The sequence below is a fragment of the Dasypus novemcinctus genome, chromosome 19 (assembly GCF_030445035.2).
Source record: "Dasypus novemcinctus isolate mDasNov1 chromosome 19, mDasNov1.1.hap2, whole genome shotgun sequence".
In the NCBI taxonomy this organism is placed as follows: Eukaryota; Metazoa; Chordata; class Mammalia; order Cingulata; family Dasypodidae; genus Dasypus; species Dasypus novemcinctus.
The window spans coordinates 65,947,166-65,969,728 of NC_080691.1; the positions used below are offsets into that span (position 1 = coordinate 65,947,166).

At 34.3% G+C, this 22,563-nt stretch overlaps 1 pseudogene; it reads left to right on the plus strand.

The window, feature by feature from the left end:
- Positions 1 to 16,765: 16,765 nt before the first annotated feature.
- LOC105746386 (olfactory receptor 10AG1-like) lies at positions 16,766 to 17,682 on the plus strand (annotated as a pseudogene).
- Positions 17,683 to 22,563: the final 4,881 nt, after the last annotated feature.

The following is a 22,563-nucleotide window of genomic DNA, read 5'->3' on the forward strand; positions in this document are numbered from 1 at the left end:
ATTCAACCTCCATAAAAATAGTGGCAATCAGTTTCATTTTAGCCTGAGTATTTTCCCACCTGCTACTCAGCTCCATGGAGAAGACCTTTCAGAGTACAAGACATGAGGACTCCCATCTCTCATATCTGTTGACAGAAGCTCAGTTTTCATTAGCAGAACATGGCAGATTCCATACCTAAGGACATTGTCAAATATAGTAAGATTATCAGTGGCAAATAGTAAGGGGTAACAATGTTACAACTAGCCTAAAGTCACTATGAGGTTTGGAAGAGACCAGACATTTAATGGGCAGTTCTGGAGAATGAGAATATAAAACAGTGCATTGATAAGATCCAGCTCAACCATGGCTTCTGAAGTACTCTGCATATGTACAAGGATGCATATACACTCAGAAGGTAGCAAGAAGAGTGCCAATAACTCAGTTGTTCATGGTTGAGAATAACCTTGTTAATACAGAAAACAAAATTCAGAAAGTGTACACTGAATACCTTCCTCAAACCGCATATAGATACATCACAAAGAGTAGCAATCTTACTGGCTCAAGGCAATTTAAGTACATCTGGTGAGTTAGTGGTTGATCAATATGCTATGCTGATCCAAGGGTAATCTCTAGTAATTAAGACTTTGAAAAAAAAAAACAAATTATGACAAAAAACAACTGGGCAGAGACATAAGGTGCTCCACACAGTAAAGGATATTCTTACACAGAATTAGTCTGTGCAAGTCACTAAACACACAGAAATAACAACAACTAACTCTAGAGGGAATTAAAATCGAGAGTTGCCACAATATATTATCTAAAATATTCATTTCTAACCAAAAATTTTGAGTCATGCATCAAACCAAGAAAGTGAGATACTTATACAAATAAACAACAAAGGAAACAAAGCAGAGCCCTTACAAACTGTGTCTGAGAGATGCCATTTGTTGGACTAAGAAGATAAGGTTTCTTAATAGCCACTATTTAAAATAGTCCCACAGAACTAAAGGAAAGCTTGTTTAAAGAATTTTAAGAAAGAATGATTATAATGACTCATCAAATAGACTATATATATATATATGAAAATTATTTTAAAAGTAGCAAGTGGAAATTCTAGATATAAAAAATACAATAAAAAATGAAAATTTCACTACAGGTATCCAACAGCTGATTTGAACTGACATAAGAAATAGTAAACTTGAAAATAAATCTGTATATATGATATGATGTTAAAATACAAATAAATAATTTAAATAAAATTAAGCAGAGTCCCAAAGCCAGCACAATACCTTAAACTCACTAAAATACATGAATTGAGTACCAGAAAAAGAAGAGAAATGACATAAATTTATTTTTTAAAAATCATCAAAAATGTCCCATATTTTATTTAAAAAACATGGAACTATACATAACAGGGGATTACACATAGATCCATCATATTTAACTCTTGTTGCCAAAGATAAGTACAAAAATACTCAAACCAAACAGAAAAAAAAAATGACTACCTTCTTGTCAGAAAGAATGGAGACCAGAACATGGTAGGATAATATATTCAAATTACTGAAAAAGGGGGAAAAAAAGTCCATCAGAAAAGAGTTCTATATCCAATAAAACTATCATTCAAAAAGGAAGGCAAAACAATAACATATTTAGACTAACAATTGTTGAGACTGTTGCTAGAAATGTATTAAGTCAAATATTAGAAAAAATCCCTCATGTTGAAAGGGGGTGATACCAGAAAATAACTCAAATTTACAAAAAAATTACTAGAACCCTGGCAAATGGAAGTACATAGGTAATCATAAAATACAATTAAAATATATATTATTTTCACTTTTAAAGGATTTAAAAGCAAATATTAAAAATATTTAAAAACAATTATACAGATCTCTACTTTTGTGCTCACCATGACTGGTCTTACAGAAATAAAAGATAAACTATGAAGGAATGGCATGAACAATTTTATACGAACTGATTAGGCATCTTAGGCAACTTTCTATACATACCAAAATTACATAAGGAGATGCACAAAATTAAATTTTATAGACCAATAACAAGTAAGGTAATTGAATTTGTAATTAAATTATCCCCACATAAAAAAAGATGCCAGTCTAGAAAGCTTCAGTGGTGAATTCTATCAAATATTCAAAAAAAAAATATTTAACAATCCTCAAATTCTTCCAAAGGATAAAATAGACATCTGGTAAAAACAGCACAAGTCATTTTATGAGTCCAGTGTTATTCTGCAACCAAAATTAGACAAGACATGACAAGAATAGCAACAACAGTTCATTATCCTTGATGAATAAAAACAAAAACTCAATGAAAATATTTTGATCCAAAACAAAAAATATGAAAAGGATTTATACACAATGATTAATTTTATTTTATCCCAATTTTACAAGTTTCATTTAACATATGAAAATCAATGTAGCATGATTATTTTTTATTGATTTAAGGGGATTAACAACATTATTCTCTCTTTTATTCATGTATTTGAAATTTTACATGATTTAAAATGGAAAATGCCACACTTCTGTTTCCCTTACAGATCAATTATTTAATTATCTAGTTAGACAATTTTATTCATGTATTTTTCACAACTCACTCTTGTACTCATTTTGGTATTTACTTTCACAAATTTTAAAAATATGTAAATTCTGCCAGTGTTGAGCCATCTTTAATTTCTCTACCTGGACCCTTTATAAATAAGTAACAAGATAGGCAGTTGTAACTCTTGTGAGTCTCTACTAAATTTGTCATCTATCATGGACTGACTCTGAAAATTGATAATCTAATAAAGGCAAGTTTAATGCTTTAGAGAATAGCTAAGTAATAAGCTGCATGTAATTATCACATACAGATAAAAAGAAAGGAATAAAAACACAAAGGATACCAAGCACCTGAAAGAATGGTAGTATAATAGATGATTGAAAACAAAATTTATGGCCCATGATAATTTTGGTTCCTTTCCAAAATACTTCAAAGGCAAATATAATGGGATAGATAAATTAAAACATGAAATGAAGATTATAAATTCCCACAGGAAAGAAATAAATATTTTTTCTACTTAAAGATCACTGTATACATTGAAAGGAAAATTATTTTAGAAGGGAATTGGTCATTTTGCATTTCCTGAATTTAAAATTTTCAGTTTTAATTCAAATTAAAACTTAATTTCAATAGAATGACATTTAAATTCTATGTATCAGAGAAAGAAATAATTTCATCCCTTTCCATAAATGTGAGTATTATAATTTTCCAACTAAGATCTTAATTACAGTTTATATGGGTCTTCTGTGTTTATAGTCTCCTAAGTACTAAAAATCAGAAAAGCCAAATATTTACAGAATATTAAAAAGATATACTAATTGATGCTTCAAGTACACTTCAAACAGCAATTCCTGTCTCCTCTTAGAAATTTAGTGAAATAAATGCTTAATAACATTTTGAAATATATTATGTTATAATAAAATGATTAAAATTATTGTGACAGTCTTGACATTTTTTTCTAAGACAAAAAATTGCTGAAAAAGCCATTAGATGGATGTTTTTCTTTGTATCCTATCATCAAAGAAGGAAATCACCATTTTTAAAGAAACACTTTTTTGGAAAAGTAACTTGAAACTTCTGGGGAATTGGTTTTTAAAATATTTATTTTTTGACATTATATATTTTTTATTAAAAATTTCAGCAAATTTACAAAACTGACCAGCAATGTCTTCCACCAACTGAATCTATATCTATAAGTTATTTATCCAAATAAAATAGAGAAATTTTACTACGGTGCTGAGGAAAGTAAAGGTAATAAAAGACCTTCACTTGAAGGACAAGAGTGTCAGGGCTTCATTCACCCTTCTCTTTGAAAGACTTCTGAGAAAGGGTACTGTGAGCAGTGTTTCTTTCAGTACAGTGAAACTACAGTTATTTGCTCTCCTTTATGTATTAAGAAGGATCAAATATATACAGTCAAATAATACCCAGGATACCAAATCTCATCCCAATGTTAGATACATATTTGGTGGATTTAAATCATAGGAGACCATTCATCCTTTACTAAACACTGTGGTGAGTATTTTGTTTATATGAAAATTTGTAGAAGAATTCTTTGGCTGTGGCTCTTTCCTTCTTCTTTCTTTCCTCCCTTCTATTTTCTCCTTTCCCTCCTTCCCTTCTTCCATCTTTCTTTCAGCATTGACTTTCATTCCATGGAGTTTTTCCTTTGCTTTATGCTTAACTGCCTAATTGTTGCTTGAGTTTAAAATATATGAACAAGTTTATAGCAGATCCAGTGTATGATACCACTATCTCTGTACAGCAAAGCATCATGATTTCCTTGGAGACTAATTAGTAATTAAATATTAAATAATATAAATGTATACAGACTTTATTTAACCCACTTTCTTTCAAATTGTCTGAGTAATTATAAGTTGAGGAATAGAGTCAAGGGGTCATCAGAGGGGCCGTGCTTATGCACCTTTCAGCAGGATCAAGGAAAGAGCCAAAGTAGATACAACCCCAGGTACTGGTGCTCTTGAGGTCTACAGAGATACACAGGTTCTACAGTCATGGCATTTGGCTCTGGACTTTAGTGCCTTGTCAGTGGGCCCTACTTTCGAATTTGTGTTCCTGAGTGTGAAGGAGTTGGACTCAGATGTGAACTTTCTACACAAGCTTCTTCTGTCACTTTTACTTAACCTGTGGTTGACACTAGGTTTGGTTTATATTCAGGAGACTTCAGTCTCTGGACTGGCTATGTGCCTGCTGGGCCCTGAGCATCAGCATATTTGCAGGTCCTACTCACTAGTTTGTTGGACTTGCACAGGCTGGTTAACAGGGAGCTGAAGATGGTCAACCATCACATCAGGGAATTGAGAATGCCTACAACTCTAAGCAGGAGAATGGCATCCATTAACCATGTGGGCCTAAGCCCCCTCTCCATATAGAGGTAGAGTGGACATCACCATCTCAGGGCCCACAGGATCAAGGAATAAAATAGAGATTAGAGTGAATTTACTGATATTCTACTATAGAACTACTGTGACTAGTAATGGAAGAAACTGCAACATTGATCTGGAGAAAGTAGCCATGGTAGCTATTGAGGGTAGGAAGAGGGAAGAAGAGATGAGATGTGGGGGCATTTTCAGGATTTGGAGTTGTCCTAAATGATATTACAAGGAGGGACAGATGCTGGACATTATATTCTGCCATAATCTACTGAATGAACTGGAGAGAGTATAAACTACAATGTAAACTATCATCCATGCAGTGCAACAGTGCTCCAGAATGTATTCACCAGAAGCAATGAATATGCCTCAATGATGAAAGTGGTTGTTGATGTGAGATGAGTGGGGTGGATTGGGGAGTGGAGGTATATGGGAACCTCTAATTATTTTTTTAAATGTAACACTTTTGTGATCTGTATATCTTTAAAAAAAGTAATTTATTAGAAAAATAAAAAATAAAAAAGTTGAGAATTTATGAACTCATTACAATGTCTGATCAGTAGATCATATATTTTAATATTATAATAAAGTTGTTCATCTGTAGCATAATTGGAATAAGCTGAATAATTTCTAAAGCAAGAAAGTAAATACTCTTGATTATAATTTTTGTGAAAGCTTTTATTTTACAGTAATATTAAAGATGGAAATTAGTAATTATATAGGAAATATTTAATGATTCTATTCCTATTTTTCTAAAGGGTTTATCATACACTATTTAATGAATGTTCACACTGTGTATGGGGACTTTTTTTTGAGAAACATGGATTCCTGGGACTTCATACATGTAAAGCAGATGCTCAAGCACTGAGCTACACTGGCTCCACAGGAATTTTTTAAAAGGGATTATTATTACTTATTTTTCATAATTTGTCACAAATCCTATAGCAAATCATTATGTGTCAGTTTTAGATTATTAGTTTCTAAATAGTGTCCAATTATTTTAAAATTTTACTTTGCTTTTTTCCCCAAAAATCTCACCTTTTTGAGCATTGGAGAAAAAGTAAGAGTGACCTCTGTGTCATTGAGACAGATTCAAATAAATAACCCAATAATAAGGATGACATCCTCACACTAAGTGTTGAAAGAGAGTCTAGTACATGTTAGCAAATAATGGGACTTGTTATGCCTTCATTAATGAAACATTTATTGAGCACCTGGTGTTTATTAGATAGTCAAGTAAGAAAGAGTACAAACATTTTGTTCTCTGACCCATTGGTACTACTTGTTGTAGCAAAATAACTTGGATTTTTATTCAGATAGGCCTGAATCATTTACTTGCTATGTCATCTTGGTTAATTTATATAATATATTTGAGACCAAGTTTCATTATGATGAAAGAATTTTCTCATAGCACCACTGTGAGGATTAAATAAAAGAATTATTGTGAATACTTCTAATACAGTGTTGAAGTTGTTACAGGTGATCATAAAGTTCCAAATTTGACCAAAATCTTTAAGAGTTTGCAAGCTCTTGCTTAGATTTCAATTCATCTCTTCCTGTCATCCTCTCTGTGAACCTATGTTCAAGAGACTACAACCAAACTACAGAGCTTAAATACCATATTCAGACACTGGAATAGTTGGGGATATTCTCTTTCAATATTTTAAGTATTGAATATAGTGGACACTACCAATTTGAACAAATTTCAAATATTCAAGAACTTATGGAGTTGCACTGTGGTTTATTGGTATCAAAAACATAAAAAGATTTGTAAGATACAGTTCAGTAGCTAATTATTGAGAGAGAGAGGGAAGGAAAGTGAGAGAGAGAAAGCAAGGAAAAGATAGTAAAATTTGGAAATAAACTGTTCCTATAAAAAAAAATACAGAGTAAATAAAAAGTGCTTTTGGAATACAGGAGAGCTCAGGAAAAACTTGTATTATCTGGAAGATCCTGAATTAGAAAATGAGACTTGAGGGGCAAAATGGCATCTGAGTAAGTACACTGACATCATCTCTTTTAATAAGGACCAGCTGTGTGATGCCAGAGTCCTGCTGGAGCAGGCTGTTTTGAGAACCTGCAGGGTGGGAGGTGTCTGGACATTGATCTGGTGAGACTGCAGCAGAATTGGTGTTTGCTCTACATAAAATTGTAGGTGTCTAACCCTGAACTCAGAGGGCATGGGAAGGTAAATCTCTTTCCCCTAGGGCTAAAGACCCATGACATTCACCCAGAACTGCCTATTGTGGGGTGGAGTTTCCAAGCCCCGTATTCCCCAAATGTGTGAACCCAAGCCTGTGTTCTCTGAAACCCTGCAGTTCACATTTCACAGACCTATACCCCACATTCACATTCTCCTAGGCCTCTGTTTCCCAAGCCCAGAACTCCTGGAAATCCAGCATTGCCCTAGCCTCTGGTCACTGATTAACTCCAGGAGTGGGAGAGTTTAAGTGGGAGGTGCAGAGGGGCCAAAGGAGTGCAAATTCAATTTTTTGGTCCCACTTTTATTGAGTTTGGAGGAACATATCAGCTGACTTGGGGAGAGCCTAGGAAGAGAGGAGAGGTAAATCTGGTGAGACAACCCAATATACCTAAACGTCCTGGGATAGGAAACTTGGTATGGGAGAAGTTGGAGTCAGAAAATTAACTAGCCACCTTGTAGCACACCTAAGGGAGTGGGACAGTAGGAAGTGTTTTACAGGCTTCCAATAGCATTTGTAGGGTTTCTGGCAAGGGGTGGGTGCTCTTTCAAGAAATTAAGAGACATTATTTTCTCAGGTGAGTTGGTTCACCAGGGACCCATCTGCATTTCCTACAGGAGCCCTCATGCAGGCTTCCTGCTGCTCTGGGATAGAGGGAAGTGAGGAAGGGAGAAATGGGGAAGGTGAGACTCCTGAGTAGTTTACTCATTTGCAAAGAGGATTGTTTGCCTGAGGCCTTGTCTGGTCTTTTCTGTTGGTTTGTTCCCTTGTATTTTCTTCCTCTTTATTCCCCAACCGCCCTTTTTTTTTTCTTTTTCTTCTTTCTCCCTTCTCCTTTTCTTGCTCTGCTTTTTTCTTCCATATTTATTTTTCCTTTTACTTTATTTACATTAGTGCTGAAGGCAACATTTCTTATTTGCAGTGCTTCCTCATCCTCAATTTCCTCTTTTCTGTGTGTAGTGATTTTGGCTACTATTGCTATTACCTTTCCTTTACACCATTCTATGCTCCACCATTAATTGTTTCTTTTACATTCCACCTCTCTCTGTTTAGCCCCCAATATTTCTGGCTTTATATCTCTAATACTGCTAATCTGTTTTCTATCACTTATTCATTCTTTATACAATTGTCCTATCTTTTCTTTTCCCCTCTTCTTGACCACACTGACTTTTAAATTCATACTATATTCCTCGCCATATTCAGTTTGTTATCTCATTATAGGTATGCCACTTTTTTATAGTTATAACTATACACAGCTTACATGAGTTCTATATCCATTCGCCTAGATATCATGTAGTTCTTCTGCTAACATTCACTATCAATACTACTATTATATATTTTCTTTTCTTACCCTTTTGTTTTTTGTGGACCTAACATATTCCTTCAAGGGAACATAGACAACAACAAGGAAATAGAATAAGAAAAAAAAAATTGACACAAAACAACTAATTAAACACCAAGACTAGATGAAGAAGATAATCAACAGAATTAACCCAACAAGATAAAATGATAACCAGACAGCAACAAAAAACTACAGACCATATCAATATTTAGGAAAATGTCGCCCATTCCAATGAACAAACTAAAAACAAGCAAGAGAAGTGGAACATTGAAGAAGTAATTAAAGCTCTCAAAACATGTATCATGGACCAATTCAATGAAGGGAAGGAAGAGATAAAGCATATTAAGAAAACACACGGAGGGCATACAGAAGAAATTGTGATCATGCACAAAAAGATCATGAATATGATGGGGATCAATAGCACAATCCAAGAAATCAAAAATACACTCTCAGCAAATAACACCATCTGAAATCAAACAGATAGTAGAATTAATCAATAAAAAGATAGAAAAAATCCAATGGGGACTTAGGGGCCTGAATGACAATACAAAATGCACAAACACACACATTATAGGCATCCCAGAAGAAGAAAAAAAGGGAAAAGGGACAGAAGTCATGTTGGAGGAAATAATGGCTGAAAACATCCAGACCTATTCAGGGAGATGCATGTACATGTGGAGGAAGCACAAAGTACACCAAACAGCATAAATCCGGACAGGACATATACTTGTCAAATTATCCAATGCACAAGACAAAGAGAAAATACTAAAAGCAGCAAGAGAAAAGAGAACCATCACATTAAAGGGAAGCTACATAAAATAATGTACTGATCTTTCATCTGAAGCCATGGAGGCAAAAAGGCAGTGGTATGACATAGTCAATGTGCTAAAAGTAAAAAAGTCCAACCAGTAATACTCTATCCAGCAAATCTAGCATTCAAAACTGATGGAGAGCTCAAAATATTCACAGATAAACAGAAAGTAAGAGAATATGCCAATAAGAATCATGCCCTTCAATAAATACTAAAGGGAGTTCTGCAGGAGGAAAGAAAAAAACAGGAGAGAGAGAGTTGAGGGAGAGTGTAAGGACAACTAAAACAACAAAAAGAAAGAAAAAATCAACAGCAATAAGACAAACACAAATCCAAAGTAAATATGGTTAAAATAAGTAATTCTTTGAAAGTAATAACACTAAATGTCAATGGATTAAAACAAACTGTTAAGAGAAACAGATTGGTAGATTGCATAAGGAAATATGACCCATCTATATGTTGTCTACATGAAACTCATCTTAGACCCAGGGATTCAAGGAGATTGAAAATGAATGGCTGGAAAACAATCTTACAGGCAAACAATAACCAAAAAAGGGCAAGTGTGGCTATATTAATATCAGATAAAATAGACTTTAAATGCAAAACTGTTGTGAGAGACAAAGATGGACACTACATATTAGTGAAAGAGATAATCTTTCAAGAAGAAAGAACAATCATAAACATTTATATCTCTAAAAATGGCACCTCCAAATAGATGAGGCAAACACGGGAAAAACTACATGAAAAAAATAGATGCCTCTAAAATTATAGTGGGGGACATTAATACACCACTATAACCATTGGAAAGAACATCTCAAAAGAAAATCAAGAAAGAAACAAAGAGTTTGAACAATATATTAGAGGATCTGGGCCTAATGTAAATGTACAGAACTTTCCACACAAATACAGCAGGATCTACATTATTCCCAAGTGAACATGGATCATTCTCCAAGATAGAACTCATGCTAGGCCACAAAGAAAGTCTCAGTGAATTCAAAAAGATTGAAATCATACAAAATAATTTCTCTGATCACACTGGAGTGAAGGTGGAAATCTGCAAGGACCCAAGACCCAGGTTTGGTGCCAAGATATGGTAATAAAACAACACACTCTTAGAAAAACTGTGGATCAAGGAGGAAATCTCAACAGAAATCAATAAATACCTTGAAACTAGTAAAAATGATGACACAACATATCAAAACATTTGAGATGCAGCAGAAGCTGTACTGAGAGGGAAACTCATAGCCATAAAATCATACATCAACAGAGAAGAAAGAGCTAAAATTGAAGAACTAACTGAACAATTGGAGGAATTAGTTAAAAAAAACAACAAGCTAAAACCAAAAGAAGAAGAAAGAAAGATATAACAAAGATCAGAACAGAATTAAATGAAACAGAAAATAGGAAAGCACTCAAAAAATTAACAAAACAAATAGCTGGTTCTTTGAGAAGGGTAATAAAATTGAAAAACCCTTAGCTAGACTAACACAGAAAAAAAGGAAAAGATGCAAATACACAAAATAAGAAATGAGAAGGATGATATCACCCCTGACCCACTGAATAAAGACTATCATAACAGGATACTTTGAAAAACTGTATTCCTAAAGAGAGACAATTTAGAGGAAATGGACAAATTCCTAGAAACACATAAGCAGCTGACATTGACAAAAGAAGAAATCAGTGATCTCAACAAATCAATCACAAATAAAGAGATAGAATCATTCATTAAAAACCTCCCAACTAAGAAGAGTGCTAGCCAGATGACTTCACATGTGAATTCTACCAAACATTCCAGAAAGAAATAACACTAATTTTGTTTAAACTCTTCCAAAAAATTGAAATAGAAGGAACATGGCCTAATACATTTTATGATGCCAACATTACCCTATTACCAAAGCCAAACAAAGACACCAAAAAAAGGCAAATAAGAGACAGATCTCTCTAATGAACCTAGATTCAAAAATCCTCAACACAATACATGCTAATCATATGCAACAGCACATTAAAGAAATTATACACCACGACCAAGGGGGCTTCATTCCTTGAATGCAAGAATAGCTAACACATGAAAAACAATTAATGTAATAAACCACATAACAAATTGAAGAAAAAAATCAATGATCATATCTATAGATGCAGAAAAAGCAATGGACAAAATACAGCATGATTTCTTGATAAAAACACTGAAAAACATTCAAATAGAAGGAAACTTTCTGAACATAATAAAGGGTATATATGAAAAACCTACAGCTAACATCATTTAAAATGTTGAAATCTAAAATCTTTCCTTCTAAGATCAAGAACAAGACAAGGATGTCCACTATCACCCCTTCTATTTAACATTTTGTGAGAAGTACTTGCTCAAGCACTGAGGCAAGACCCGTATATAAAAGGAATCCAAATAGTAAAGGAAGAAATCAAAATTTCATTATTTGCAGACAACATGATCCTATACATAGAAAGCCCCGAGAAGTCTACAATATAGCTTCTAGAACTTATAAATGAGTTCAGTAAAGTCGCAGGGTATAAGATCAATGCACAAAAATCAGTAGCATTTCTGTACACTGATGATGACCAATCTCAGGAGGAAATCAAAAAACAAATACCATTTACAATAGTAAATAAAAAAACAAATACTTAGGAATAATTTTAACCAAAGATGTAAAAGACTTATGCACAGAAAACTTAACAAAACTTTTCAAAGAAGACCTAAATAAATGGAAGAATATTCCCTGTTCATGGATAGGAAGACTAAATATTATTAAGATGTCTATCCTACCAAAACTGATCTACAAATTCAATGTAATCCCAATAAAAATCAACACAGCATTTTTTTATGAACTAGAAAAACTAACTATGAAATTTATTTTGAAAGCAAAGGGGCCCCAAAAAGCCAAAAACATATTGAAAAAGAAAAGTAAAACTGGAAGAGTTGTACTATTGGACTTCAAAATATACTACAAAGCTACAGTAATGAATATGGCATGGTATTGGCACAAGGATAGACACACTGATGAATGGAACTGAATTGAGAGTTCTTATATAGATCCTCATATATACAGTCATCTGATATTCAACAGGGCCACCAAGCCCACTCAATTGGGAGAGAATGGCCTCTTCAACAAATGGTGTCTAGAGAATTAGATATCTATATGCAAAAGAAGGAAAAAGGATTACTATCTCACACCTTATACAAAAATCAACTTAAGATGGATCAAAGATTGGAAGCGGACTTGGCCCAGTGGTTAGGGCATCTGTCTACCACATGGGAGGTCCATGGTTTAAATCACGGGCCTCCTTGACCCATGTGGAGCTGACCCATGCACAGTGCTGATGTGTGCAAGGAGTGTCCTGCCACACAGGGGTGTCCCTGTGTAGGGGAGCCCCACGCACAAGGAGTGCACCCCGTAAGGAGAGCTGCTCAGTGCAAAAGATAGTGCAGCCTGCCCAGGAATGGCGCCACACACATGGAGAGCTGACCTAACAAGATGATGCAACAAAAAGAAACACAGTTTCCCATGCTGCTGACAACAACAGAAGCAGACAAAGAATGAACATGCAGCAAATAGTCACAGAGAACAGACTACTGGGGCAGAGGGGAGGGGAGAAAAATAAATAAATCTTTAAAAAAAATAAGAAAATTTTTTAAAAAGATGGGTCAAAGATATATACGTAAGAGCCAAGACTATAAAGACCTTGGAAAACTATGTTGGGAAGCATCTACATGACCTTGTAATAGGAAATGGCTTCATGAACTTCACAGTTAAAGCACAAGCAGCAAAAGAACAAATAGATAAATGGAATTTCCTCAAAATTAAAGTCTTTTGCACCTACCTCAAATGAGTTTGTCATGAAAATGAAAAGAAAGCCTACACAATGGGAGAAAATATTTGGTAAACATAAATCTGATAGGAGATTTATATCCTGCATATATAAAGAATTCCTATATCTTGAAAATAAAAAGACAAAGAACCCATTTTAAAAATGGGGGGTAATTTTGAACAGATGCTTCTCCAAAGAAGAAATACAAATGGCTGAAAAAATGAAAAAATGCTCAAAATCACTAGTTATTAGGGAAATGCAAATCAAAACTACAGTGAGATTCCTTCTTACTCCCATAAGCCTGGCAGCTATCAAAAAATAAAAAATAAAAGAATACTTCAAGTGCTGAAGAGGATGTGGAGGAATGGGAACACTCATCCTCTGCTCATGGAATGCAGAAGTATCCAGACATTCTGGAGGACTGTTTGGTGGTTTCTCAAAAAGTTAGCTATAGATTTGCATTATGACCCAGCAATTCCACTGCTGGGTATATACCCAGAAAATCTCAAAATAAGAACACAAACCGATATATGTACACCAATGTTCATAGCAGCATTATACACTATTGCCAAAAGTTGGAATCAACCCAAATGCCCATCTATGGATGAATGGATAAATAAAATGTGGTATATACATACAATGGAATACCACTCAGCTATAAGAAGGAATACAGTACAAACACATGTGATAATATGGATGAATCTTGAGGACCTTATGTTCAGTGAAGCAAGCCAGGCATTGAAGAACAAACACTCCATGACCTCTCTGATATGGAACAAGCAAACCAAGCTATCTCAGAGAGCTAAAGACTGGAAAATAGGCTTAAAGGAATTTGGGCAATAGAGGAAGGTTGCAAGCTGATGCCTAAATGGGTGAAGTCTATGATAAGCTGGAGGTAAGTATTTGTACCATGAAGGGATGAGATGTGGGCATGGGAATACCTTTCTGTGGGGCTTTGTGTGCCTGAGGGGGCCTAGGATTTGGAGGATGGTTCAGATGACCAAAGGAATTGGGGGGACTGTTGGAAGGAACTGTAAAATATGGGAGAATGTCAGGTATATAATTAAAACTATACTGTTGAGAAAACTGTAGAAAACATAATAAGGAAGGATTACATGGTAAGATGCTTAAGAGGGGGCATCTGGTATAGGAGCAAGGTTCTAGGGAGTATGTGAGTGCTCATTTTGTCATAGTGGGTTATATCATTGGGTGGAGACCCATTCAGTGAGTGTGAATGTGTACCCACATCCTAGAGAATCCTGATGTTCCCAAAAAGAGGGAATTGTGTCTCTCAAGAGGATCGCTGGCTCCCAGTTAGTTAGGGTAGTCTAGTATTTCAAGCCCTCAACATTGCTGCAGTATCTGTAAATCTGGTTCCTCAAGTAGTAAAGATTGAGGGTCACAGTGCGCCCTGAGGGGAGGGGGACAGAGGTATAGCATAGATGGAAGCTGGGCAACTGGGGGCAATGGAATTGCTCCACAAGATCATGCAATAATGGACATGTCAACTTACATCTAAAGTGTATAAAAGTCTGTAAAATAGAATGTAAACTATAATATAAAACATAAGGAAACTAAAAATTTAGAAATTTGTACAGTCTAAAATATAAACAATAATGTAAACCAAAATGGAACCATGATTGATAGCTATGTTTCAAAATCTGTACATCAGCTGCAGCAAATATAACATGAACGCGTGAACAGATCATTGCTGGGGAAAGGGGAAAAGGGTTTGATGTTGGATATCTGGGAGTCCCCTATATTGTGTATGTGAATTACTGAGATCTAAAACATTTTGAAAAAAAATTAAAAATTAGAAAATAAAAAGAATGTAGGCACTGAGGAAGAAATGAAAGTAACTTGCCACTGTACATATAGGGCAACACCTATTACAGTAATGAAAGGAAAAATATTAGAAACAAAGCTTAATAATATTTTTCATTTTGTTAATACACCAATTTATTTGTACTTTATTTTAGTATTTCTAAATTACTATGTATTTATTTCTAAACTTTAAACCCATTATTGTATTTCAATTTCCTATTAACTGAATTTGGCAATATAATAGGATTCATGGTTGGAGAAGTTTTGGACCACATAGAGGTTCAACAATGGCAGGGGAGGAACTGTGGTGTGAGGTGTCATTGATGGGGGTGCACATGGGTGGGGGGAATTATCCAGGTCATGTACATAGGGAACATAAATATGGTAGTATATATGCTGGGTATTTTTATAGTAGCTACAGTTAGAAACGTCAAATGAGGGAGTGCTGAGTTTTCACCAGGGGAGCACTGTCACATTCCACAATGGAACAACAATAATCCCCCAAGTGAAACTATAAATATCAACAAGGAATGATGGTCCAATAATGAACCCTTGATACTGATGACTATGCTTAGGAGCCTGTGCACCTGAAATACAAACTAGACTTAGAGTTGTAGGGTGCTTAAGAGTTACTTCATGAGAGCCTCCATGTTACTCAAATGTGGCCACACTCTAAGCCAAACTCAGTATGTAAATGCCTTACCTTCCCCCCAATGTGGGACATGAGTCCTGGGGATAATCCTCCCTGGCACTGAGAGATGACTACCAATCACTAACTGGAGAAGCAACTAGAAAGAGATCTTTAATAAAATGGTCAACTCAGACCAGCAGAATATTTCAGCCTTCATTTGGATGAAGTGTTGAAAACTGCTCTTTGACCTTGAATAAATGGATGAAATGGCAAAGGCAAATGACCTGATATGGCTAAGAGTCTTCCAGAAAGATAAGGGAGGTCATTAGAGGAGTCATGCTTATGCACACCTCAGCAGGACCCCAGAGAGGGACAAAGTAAATAAAATGTTAGGTGCTGGCTCTCCTGAAGGCTACAGAGATCCACAGGGTATATGGTCATGACAGATGTATTTGGAGTTCTGTGCCATGTATTCACCAAATGCAATGAATGTGCCATGATGATGAAAGAGGTCATTGATGTGGGAGGACTGGGGTGAGGGGGGTGGGGGTATATGGGGACCTCTTATATTTTTTGAATGTAACATTTAAAAAAATATAAAGAGAGAGAAAAAAAGAAATAGTAGGATGCAACAATTCATGGAGATCAACCAGTATAATCGATATTCTAGTTTATTCATTGAGGTATCTTTTAAAAATCTTTCAGGAAACAAATCAGAATAATAATACATATAATTATTTACAAAGAAATAACATAAAAATGGAGAATTGAGGCTAACAAACTTCCAAACAAAATTGTCAATGTATTTGCAGCAATTTCTATACTGTTATTTTAATTTTTATTAACATCATTATAATCCAATTCTGACCGTCCTCTAATCAATGCTAAATAACAATATACAGCTTTACAAAGCTCAACACAAATAGGTAGAAAACTTAGTTATCCCTCAGCACACATAATTCTGGATAGGAATATATTTTTGTGCATGATTTTGAATGAAATAATGACATTTTTAGCCACAGTTTAAAATCAAATTTAGAACTCTTTATAGAACCAGTTCTTAGTGACTTTTTGATTTTTGGAAGTGTGTTGCACTAATTTTAGGGTTTAGAAAACTACAACCCAAACGCCAAAAGTGACTTTTATATCTTTACTTTACTGTTTTCACAGATGTTACCCAGAGACCAAAGAGCAGAAGGTAATTCTCCTCAGTGGTTGGATTTGTACTCCTGGGATTTTCTGACCTTCCAACCCTCTAGGGGTTCCTATTTGGAATTTTCTTTCTCATCCACACATTTGTCATGGTAGAGAATGGTATTTTCATAATAATTACCCGGGTACAGTCTGTTCTTCAGACCCCTGTGTATTTTTTCCTGGCAAATATTTCCTCCCTGGAAATCTGTTATGTGTCAGTCACTGTTCCCAGTATCCTTGTGAACCTTTGGACTCACAATACGAGAATTTCTTTGCTGGTCTGTGCCACACAAATGTGCTTATTCCTTATGCTTGAAGCCACTGAATGTTTCCTCTTAGTTTTGATGGCCCATGACTGCTATGTGGCCATTTGTAAGCCTCTGCAGTGTCCTCTAGTCATGTAACAAAAGATGTGTGTCCAGCTGACAATTGGCTCCTGGATCTGTGGAATTCTGGTTCAGATAGAACAAACATATCAAATCTTCTCACTGCCTTTCTGTGGTTCTAGCCAAGTCAGCCACTTATGTGACCTTATTGTATTGATCATGTCAGTCTGTGGTGACACATCACTTAATGAAATATGTTTATATAGTTACCATATTATTTGCCATGATTTCTTTCCTATTAGTACTTGGCTCATAACTCAAAATCATCTCCACCATTAAAGTTGCCATCATCCACAAGTCAGTTCAAAGCTTCCTCCACTTGTTTTTTCCACCTCATGGTTGTGGTTTTATTCTTTGGTTCTTTTCCCATCACCTTTTTGAGGACCAAATCAAATCACCCTTGAGGAAGTTACAAAATGTTGTCTCTTTTATACATCTTTGTGACTCCACTTTTTAATCTCATGATATACAGCCTTAGGAACAAGGGTGTGATTGCAGCACTGAAAAAGTTGTTACTCAAGAAAACAGAGAGAGGACCTGAATAGTAAATTTTAAAAATAAATATATCTCATAGTTATCACAGAAATAAATTTCCATTTTCTGATAGTATAGTAGTTCAAAATTGTTGTGTATCATATGATCCTTATCTAAAGTCTGAAATAATTTGTGACTGCATCTTTAACAATCATATATTTGGTTTTTAAAAGCTCAGTTCCATAGGACAGTTCTTCCATTTTCAATTGGAATTTTGAATTTATCCATTTTTCAAAAGTTTTCAGTCTTAGAAAACTTCTAGAATTTTAATTAACAATTTGTTAATGAAATAGTGCTTACCTTCATGATTGGCCAAATATTTACAGATATTTTGCCAATATTCACTTCTTTTTTAGATGAGCTAGACTTTATTATCTCTTTTTAAAAAGATACATGTATCACACAAAATGTTACATTAAAAAATATAAGATATTCCCATATATCCCAAACCCCATAACCCCTACTCCTCATGCATGAACCACTTCTTTCATTAGTGTGGTACATTCATTGCATTTGATGAACACATTTTGGAGCACTGCTACACAGCATGGATTATAGTTCATGTTGTAGTTTACACTCTCTCCCAGTCCATTTAGTGGGTTATGGCAGGATATATAGTGTCCTATTTCTGTCCCTGCTACATCACTCAGGACTACTCCACGTCCCCAAAATGCCCCCATATCACACCTCTTTTTACCCTCTCCCTGTGTATTCACATTTGTATCTAAAAAACTGTAACTTATTCATGGTATGTATATGCAAATTTCTTTTAGGAGGTGAACAGAGGTCTAAATTTTTAATTGTTAGTTATATTATAGAACATAATGTTAAAACAGAATAAAGTGTTTTAATTGATCATAATTTACTCATTATGAATTAAGAAAACACCTTCATATTTATTCAGAGGTAGTTGAAAATCTGGTTTTCCTTCCCACTTCTTTCCAGAATATATGCCAATTAAATATCTAATATTTGATCTGATTCTATAATCCTGCTTCAATATATTTTATCATTCTCTTTCATATGTGTCAATGATACATTTCCACCTCCTCAGAATTCTTAATTGAATAAGGTTGCTGAGCTAAAGACATTACAATTTTTCTCACACCTAATTAAAGAACAATTAAAGAAAAAAAATTTGGAACGGGTGAAAAAAAGTTAATACAGAGATGGACACTAAATTAACTAAAAAAAAAGTAAAACTCAGCACAATTTGAAGATCCCTTATGCCACCTACCTACAAATTATATTTAAATTGGCATAACTTATATCTAATTTTGCCTCTCTTTTTCTTGTTTTACTTATTTGAAATTTACTATCGAGAAGAGATAAAATCATGAAGTTGTTACTTATCCATATCAAAACAGGCTAAAAAAAGGAGAGTAGGAAATTATCAATATTGCACTTCACATCCACTTTTTTGGTTTGAACATGCAGATTGGAGGTATTCAAAGTTCTTATTTTAAGTATATTTGTTAATGTTTGAAGAATGTATCATTTATGTAACAATTACTGTATGCCTCCTTAAAAAATTGGGTTCTTCATGGATATATTTGCTCCTTTACTTTAGTTTCTCTGTACAAGACAGTGTAATCAATTTAAATTATAGCATTTGGCTTCTGAGTTTGATTTTTCATTCACAAAGGCCTAACTTTTTTTTTTCAGGTCACAGGGCCAGGGATTGAACCCAGTACCTTGTATGTGGGAAACTGGTGCTCAACGACAAAGCTACCTTGGCTCCCCTGAGTTGGTGTTTGTTTTTTGTTTTCTCTTTTGATTTTAGGAGGCACTGGGAACTGAATCCAGGACCACCCTTGTGGGAAGCAGCTCCTCAACCTTGTAAGCCATATCCACTCCGCAGGACTTATTTTTTAAGCTCACATCAGATAAAACGATACCCTATATCATCTTTATTTTTATGCTCATAAAAATATAAATACCTTAATCTACCACATGCATTTTGCATGTATCAATAATATATGTTCAATGGTGTTCATAATGATGATGTTGCATAATATTGCAATAATGTTGGAGTGTTATTCTTTACTCTAAATCTTAGACAAGCAGGTGGTACAGTATAATCAAGCCAGTTAGTCCAGAAATCCAGAGAAACAATTTTTTAGTTTCAATTTACTTTAAAAACTATACATTCTTGAGTCACTCGATTAACTGTTTTTGTTTCAATTTTACTGTCTATAAAATAATAACAATGCCTAATAACACTGACAGACTTACAGTAGTATTTTGGATATATATTGATGATAGTGGATCAAAAGAGTCTTGAAAATTTCAGGAATATTGGAGAAGGAGGCATTTGACCATATCCAGTTTCCCAGAGAATCAAGGTTATCCATTAAACATTGAAATTATTTTGTTATACATCATTAATGCATATCTTTTTATAATGACTTCCAAATATTCATGCATTCCTGAACATATGTTCAGGACTGTTTTGGCTTCTTAAGGTAGTCATGAATAAATCTTTTCTACTCTCTGGACCTCCAGGTCCTGTTGGTATGTGTAGATATATTGTGCACTTTACCTTTATGCTAATTCTTCAATAAGCACTTTATTTCCTTCTATTGCTCATCTCTTTTTACTACCCATTAATAAATTTTCAAAATCCTTTTAAATATTTTCCAATACTTACTTTAAAAACATGTTTCTCATATTTGTCTGTTTTCATTCTTTATTACAATGGAGGAAATCAGATCGTTTTATAATTAATCATCTTATTTTACACACAGTTCTAAACATGATCTTACTGCTTTTATAAGAGAAAATGGCAAACATTTCCTCACATCTCTTTTCCTTTTACTTGATATGAAATATAAAACAATTTTCATAAGTTTATATATACTTCCAATACAAAAACTAAATACATAAGTAATCTACAGATTAATTAATAGGCTCATTGCTGAATATTTTCACTGTCACAGCATACTGACTCTCAAAGATACATCATATATATCATTACTTATGTATGGCAATCTTAATCAATATAAATATAATTATTTGAATGAGAACAATTAAGAATGAAAGTACACAAATGTATTGGCAGCATACACATTATCTATCTTCATCTATCACCATTATCTATTTAGCTATATCTGCTTGCACACAAGTGATAAACATATATACATAAATATATATATGTATCTTTTGTGTGTGATGCTTATTATTACAGAATTTAACAATTCCTCCCCTTTGAGGTTCCATCAACACCATTCCACAGGCTTTAATCTTATTTATATCATTTCTGTTGTTTCTGATCTCTTTAACTTTATTTTTTTTTAAGATTTTTTATTTATTTCTCTCTGGTTGTCTGTTCTCTGTGTCTACTTCCAGCATCTTCTTTGTCTGCTTCACTTGTTGTCAGCGACATGGGAATCTGTGTTTCTTTTTGTTGCTTCAGCTCTCGGTGTGGGCGGCACCATTCTTAGCAGGCTGCACTTTCTTTTGCACTGGGTGGCTCTTCTTACGGGGCACACTCCTTGCCCGTGGGGCTCCTCTATGTGGGGGACACCCCTGCATGGCAGGGCACTCCTTGCCCGCATCAGCACTGCACATGGGCCAGCTCCATATGGGTCAAGTAGGCCTGGGATTTGAACCGCGGACCTCCCATGTGGTAGGCGGATGCCCTAACCACTGGGCCAAGTCCGCTTCCCCTCTTTAACTTTAATCCATATCATCACCTTTCCTTTTTATCCAATTTTATTATTATATTTCCTTACATGTGTTCTCTACTAATTATTGAACTTCTTAAAAAAACAAGCTTAACTTTCAATGTTTTTTGTTACATATAAAGCAAAATTTTGTAAACATAAGAGGCCTATATAGTACATTACTATCCCAAGTTAATATATGTATATATTTCATGTAGATAATATACTAATAGATGTATACACTTACAAAAGGAAGGAATAGAGAAGACTGTCTATTGGTATACCGTACATGTTCTTTTCAGAAAAGAACCCATAGATACAAATCAAGATTCAAACATAAGACATTTGCAGTCATTTCTCCCCACAAATCAAATTTATAATCTCCACACAGACTGTTGAACTCTCAAGATCCTTATCAATTGACTTCAGTCTAGGAAGGCAAATAAATGTCTCTGTTTACAATTCTGAAGAAGCCAGTTTCTTAGCACTGTAGGTGAATTGGTCAGTGAATATTTCATTCAATATAATTAGGAACAAAAGATTATCTTGATAATAAAGACAAAATTTCTGAAGTCTTTATACTAGCTAAATACATTCATCATATTTTATTAATCATGGTGACAATAAATTTTTTGTTACATTTTCATCACTGAAAGTGATTGCTTTAGTTTTTCCTTATGTCAACTAATTTAATGAAAAAGTAGTTTTTGAATATTTGAATATCAGTCCATTGATTTTTTTGGAAGAGTGGGTACTTTGTTATCTACCAAAATAATAGTGCTTCAAGAACACGGCTCTCATTTGAGCTTTTCTGCAAAAAATAAAAGCTAAATCAGTTCATTAGTTAGAGTGATTAATATAATTAAAATGTTATTCTACTCCTTGTTAATTATCTCTTTTCTATAACCTACATTTTTTTCCCATATGTGACAGTTGAAATATTGAGAAATTTAGGATTTCTCAGTTTCTCTCTCACATCATTCAATATTTAAGAGCTACAAGAGTGACACAATTTATGCCTGCACAATTATCTGGGCATTTTTTTTTTGTTACTATGCATGTCATTTAAAAAACTCTCTGTCTCCAACCATTTCCATTATCAATTTTTATATTTGTATGGGTGTATTGTCCAAGATTTTTAATGATTTATTCATTGTTTGCTTTGTGGTTGGGCAGGGTAGATAATTTATTCTTGAGTCTCCCATCAGGATGGATAATACATATTCT